This window comes from Lissotriton helveticus, chromosome 3_1 (assembly GCF_964261635.1).
Source record: "Lissotriton helveticus chromosome 3_1, aLisHel1.1, whole genome shotgun sequence".
Classification (NCBI taxonomy): domain Eukaryota; kingdom Metazoa; phylum Chordata; class Amphibia; order Caudata; family Salamandridae; genus Lissotriton; species Lissotriton helveticus.
Genome location: NC_136061.1, coordinates 13,448,009 through 13,454,008, shown reverse-complemented (window position 1 = coordinate 13,454,008; position 6,000 = coordinate 13,448,009).

The following is a 6,000-nucleotide window of genomic DNA, read 5'->3' as shown; positions in this document are numbered from 1 at the left end:
CCCTAGCCATCTGGATCATGGTAATGCCCTCTTGACCTCAGCAAATGAGTCGCTGTATTCTAAGCTTCAGGACATGCAGAATACTGCCTCAACCCATTGGAGCGGTATTCTCCCCTCTCCTTCTTGCTTCACATTGGCTTCTGGTTAAAAACAGATTTATTTTTACTATCTGCAATTTAACCCATAAAGCTCTATATGAGAAAGCGCCTTCCTATCTATCGTCAAAGCTTACTCGCTACTCCCCCAAAGACCTTTAAGATCTTGTGAGAAAGCATTGCTCACATTCCCCAGGATCAGAAAGTCGCAGTCTGTCATTTTCTTTCATAGCCCCATTCTGTTGGAATAATCCGCCTCTTCAAACGTAAACTCTTAAGAACTATCTCTAATTTAAGAAATGACATAAAACCAACTAATTTGAACTGCCCTTGGTTCTGCTTGGCATTTGGCATTAGTGCCTGAGATACCCCTCCCCAGGTGATTCGCGTGCGCAATAAATTTTAATAACATAACAGTGTGTTAATGGGAGGTAAGGTAGTGCAAGTAGGACAGTGTGTTATTTAAAGTAGGGCAAGTAGGGCAGTGTGTTTGTGAGAGGTAAGTTAGTGTGAGTTGGACAGTGTTAATGAGAGGTAAGTTAGTGTGAGTTAGACAGTGTTAATGACAGGTAAGGTTGTGAAAGTAGGACAGTGGTAATTATACGTAAGGTAGTGCAAGTAGGACAGTTTAATGAAAGGTAAAGTAATTCAAGAAGGGCAATGTGTTAAGGAGAGCTAAGATGGTGCAAGTTGGACAGTGTGTTAATGAGAGGCAAGGTAGCGCAAAAAGGACAGTGTTAATGAAAGACAACGAAGTGTAAGTAGGACAGTGTTAATGAGAGATAGGGTAGTAGAAGATGGACAGTGTTAACGAGAGGTAGGGTAGTAGAAGATGGACAGTGTTAATGAGCGGTAAGTTAGTGGAAGCAGGACAGTGTGCTTTAAGGTAGTGCAAGTAGAACAAAGTTAATGAGAATTAAGTAGTGTGAATAGGACAGTGTTACTGAAAGGTAAGTTTGCACAAGTAGGACAGTGATAATGAGGTAAGGTAGTGCAAGGAGGAGAGTGTGATAATGAGAAGTAAGTAAGTGTAAGTTAAACATTTTGTAAGTTAATGGTATGGTAATGCAAGTAGGACAGTGTGCTAAAGAGAAGTAAGATAGAGTAAGTAGGCCAGTGTGTTCATGGAAGCTAAGGCGGTATAAGTAGGATAGTGTGTTAATGAGAGGTAAGGTAGTACAAGTAGGACATTGCGTTAATGAGAGGTAAGGTAGTGCAAGAGACAAACAATAGACAGTGTTTTAATGTTTTAATGAGAGGTAAGGTGGTACACGAAGGACTATGTTAATGAGAGATACAATAGTGAAAGTAAACAGTGTGATTGTGAGAGGAAAGGTAATGCAAGTTTGACAATGTTAATATGAGGTAAAGTACTGCATATAGGACAGTGTTAATAAAGGTAGGTAATCAGAAGTAGGACAGTGTTAAGGAGAGGTAGGGTAGTAGAAACAGGACCTTGTTAATTATCTGTAAGTTAGCACAAGTAGGAGATTGTGTTAATGAGAGGTATAGTAGTGCAAGTACGACAGTGTATGCTAGTGATAGGTAAGGTAGTGCACGTAGGACAGTGTGTTAGTGAGTGGTAAAATAAGGTAAGTGTTTGGTACAGTAATGCAAGTAGGACAGTGTGTTAGTGAACAGTGATGCAAGTTATATTGGGCTTGACTCACAAAGGTAAACTTAGACCAAAAGTCTAACTTTATTAGTAGTAACTTACCTTTGTAAAGTATTAGAGTTAGACTTTTGTAGGTAAGCAAATAAATACATTTATTGTTTTAATTAATAAAAATTGTTACAAAAGGATGTGCCTGGTGTGTCCTTCTACGAACCTTCTTCAGTCATTATTAAAAACAACATTTAGAACAATTACATAGGGCATAAAATAGAAAGCCATAAACGTTGATATATGCTTGATGGTTTAGGCCTGTTGTCTCCCTTTAGGCCAAGGCTCGATCTTTGCTCATAAGTTCTTTAAGTTGACGTGCAGATTTCATTAAGTTAAGTTCCAATGAGATCTCTAAGTTAAAAAGAAGTTTCATTGCATCCAGACAGGTACGGATGCCATATTTTAAATTTAAAAACAAATCTTTAGTAAAGTGCAATTGAGGGCAGATACAATCAAGGTGGGCCAAAGACTCCTCTCACTGATGGCTCAATCTGCAAGAGGAGACCCCCTCCAGGGATTTCCAGTGAGTGTTAATTTATTTTTTTGGCATGACCATTAGTCTGACTGACAGTATTTGCTTTAGTATTGATTTGTTTAGAGCTCCTTCACGGTATTACTGCCTTAATTTGTCCTTTTAGGAGCTGGATAACATCAAGATGTTGCTGCTAGCAGATTCCATAGCCACAAAGTCATCTTGCTTAAGTAATAGTCTTCGTTGTTTCCCTAACATGGTTTTTAGAGATCCTGGTTGATGAATAACAAAACCCCAGTTGGACAAGTTCAGGTGCAGTTCAATAGGGGCAGTTAATACGGTGTCAACCCAATATTTTTTTGCTTTCATGAAAAATTCTTTCTTTCATAGTTTCTTTCATTGTGTTTGGAAGGGCTGCACATGTCCCTCAATCCTAACAGATTATTGATGCCCAGTGTTCACAGGATTGTTTGCTTAGTCTGAATTCCAGCCGTACTAAAGCACATTGAGCATGGGCCGGTATCTGGGAGATCTGTTTAAATGCTCAGCAATTGGCAGACTCCATGATTTGAATTGAGAGAAGTAACTTGGTTTTTATTACCTTTTGGGTTGGTTCGGGACTTGGGCTGCACAGTTTGGAGTTGAGTTTGCAGATAGTGTGCACACTGCCTTGGCATTTGATACTATGGATGCAATATGTACTGTTGGCTTGCCATTGCTCCCGATCAATACCCCAGATAGTTATACTTAGTTATTGTGGTTATTTTCAGGGTTCCCATTTTCCATAAATCTTTGAGTTTGTTAGCATATTTTCCAAAGATCACTTCCTTTGTTTGCTGGTGTTTGCTGTTAATTTATTTTCCTTTTTGTAGGTGTCTAATGTGTCCAGTGCTCATTGCAGGTCCGTCTTTGTGTGATCCATTGGGACCATGTCATCAGTGTATTGCATTAGGAACAATCTTGTCATCCCAATTTTGGGTGCTAGTCCAATAAACGGAGAGACATACAGAGAAGAGAGCCTTGATAAAATTGCAGAACGATTTCTCATGTAAGCAACGGTACAATTGTCAGCTCCTAGAAGATCTGAGGAATAAAAAAAAAAGAATAAGAACTAATTTCTCTGTATTAAATTTGTGCTCACAATGCGTACTTTGATAATTCTGTGACAATAGTATCGCGTGCTGGGGATTTTTTTTCTTGGTGTTGTAAGAAGACTTGCAGTAGAGTGTTTTTACATGGTTGATCAATGTGAGTCTTTGACCTCCATTTCTCTGGCCATGACCATGCCCAAACTGCGTGTTGATGTATAACCAAAATTCTGCTTGTCTGCTTGGGATTAAAAGAATGTGCATAAGCAGCCATTGGAGATCTTTTGTTGCCTTTTAAAGTTCCATATTTATCTTCTATGCGTGTTTTTGGAGTCCTGCTTTATCTCTCGTAACATTTATAGTTGTGGTTGGCTTGTATCACTGCCTTTTTGCTTAGTTGGATTTTGGAGCAGCAAGCTGTGAGCAAGCAGTGAGGAGCGGTGAGAAGCGGTGAGAAACCTGAGGAGCCTGAGGATCTTGAGAGGAGTCCGAGGAGAGAGGAGAGAGCTGCACCACCATTGAGAGCCCGGGAGCAGGGTGCCGCCGATAGCCAGGAAGAGCCGAGAGCCGGGTGCCGCGGGGGTCAGAGTCCCGCAGCTGCAGCCGGTCTCTCATTTCGCCCTCCTCCTCCCCTCATGTCACCGACAGCAGCAGCGGCAGTAGCGGTGGCAGAGGTGAGAGCCTCGAACCGTGAGCTGCCATAAACGCCATAAACGCCATAAACCCGAGTGAGGGAAACAAGGAGCAGCTGGGCCGTGAGTGAGGTCGCGAGAGGTCCATCGTGCTGCCAAGCTACAATCATTGGAGCAAAGCGGAGGGGGTTGGCAAGCTACCCTCCTTGCTACCCTCCTTGCAGCAATCTGCATTCTGCGCCCTGGTTCCCTGGTTCCCCAGCTCGCCCGTCCTCCTGCTCCCCTGCTCTTCTGGCTTAGTGCAGCAGTAGGGGTACCACAGAAGAGGCAGTGGGAGTAGAGTGAGCAGTTACATCTACAGGAGACATCGGAGACACTGGTGATACTGGTGAAACAGGCCAGGCCGCAAGTGGCAGCAAGGGCAAGGCGAAAACTGCCACTTTGAGCATTGCTGGGCACAGAGGTTGCTGAGCTAGTCTGGGTGCCTGTAAGTGGTTGAAATACGGTGCACTCACTTTTAAGGAAGTGGAGGTGGTGTTGAGCACCAGGAGAGACAATTGAATAGTTACAGCCCAAGACTGAGTAGAGAACTGGGGACATGCGGTCGGGAAAGATCCGCCAAGCGCCCACCCACAAAAACAGGAGAAGAGTGGTTACAAAAGATCAAACTAAGCTTGCAAATAAAAGTTAAAAAAAGAGGATCCCAACTTGCAACAAAAGAGTTTGATTCCATTTTCAGCACCAGAACCATTCAAGTTTGGGGGGAACAATGTGAAGCGTGAATTCCAATTCTTAAAGGACCCAATGGCGGGAATTTATGCAACAACAAAAGAGGCGCAAAGCTTACAAAGCCCAATAAAACCAATACACTTAATCACACCAAATAAATCGGGAGAAACATGCCCGGTACAACGGGAATCAGCGGCAAAACAACTACAACAGCTGCAAAAAAAAGAAGAAATGGATTGGAAGGAAGCGCAGGAATACCTGTCCAAGAGAAATCAGCAATTAAAAAATGGCTGTTAAAAACAACAGCACAGATACACGAACCCATTTTCCAACCCATGACAACGCTGGATAAAGGGAACGAAGAAGAGAAAGGAAAAAGTCAAATCGGGTCCCAAGTCAATCCTCAAGGTAACGCCCAAAAGATAGATTGGACAAGATCCTTTTCAATTTCCGAGGAAAAAGAACTCATCAAGGTGCTAGAACTTAACACATAAAGGGATGAAGAATCATGGGCGAACAGGCAAGGGAAATACAAAGAAATTGGCCCGCTGGAAAAAAGGAAAAGGGAGTAGAAAGGGGAGCTGTCTCAACCCCCATTAAACACACACCCTGTCCCAACTGATGGGAAGAACAAAACAAGGAGAATAGCGGTCAACCACAAGGAAACATAAAAACACAGTCACCAATCACAATTTCATCAGCAAGCGGATTCAACTCTATATCAGGGATTTCGATACAACCGAACAACATAGAGCCTGCCACTTGGAGTGATTTGCTATTAAGAAGTTTACTGCAAGAAATTGATGTTCTAAACTTCCAATATGATAAATTAGATGTCCAGGTAGATCTAATGAATTTAATCGCAACGCACATAGCAGGAATAAACACTAAATTGGATCAAATCTCAGCCTAAATTACTAAAGGAATTAATGAAGATATCCAAACTAAAAGCAAAACGCTGGATCAAAGTTGCGGATGCCGTAAAATAATAGATAAACTGGCGTCCTTACCAGAAATATTGACCGAAATCCTACAAGTGGCACAAATATCAAGACCAACAGAAGAAATATTGGCCCAAGAAAACAAGGGCTAAAAAACAAGGACTGAAATACAAAAAAACATGAAGCCAATCATTGAACCTGACGACGTTCTAACTATAATGGAAGTAAACAAAACAAATGATGATGAAAAAGGGCACAGTGGAAGCGAAGCCTCATCCTCACCAGGCACATTAGAGAATCAACTAAAAGACAACACAAACGAGCGCGGAAAGCTAGGAAGAACGCCATCAAAAAAACTAAGCAGGAATAAAGTCAAA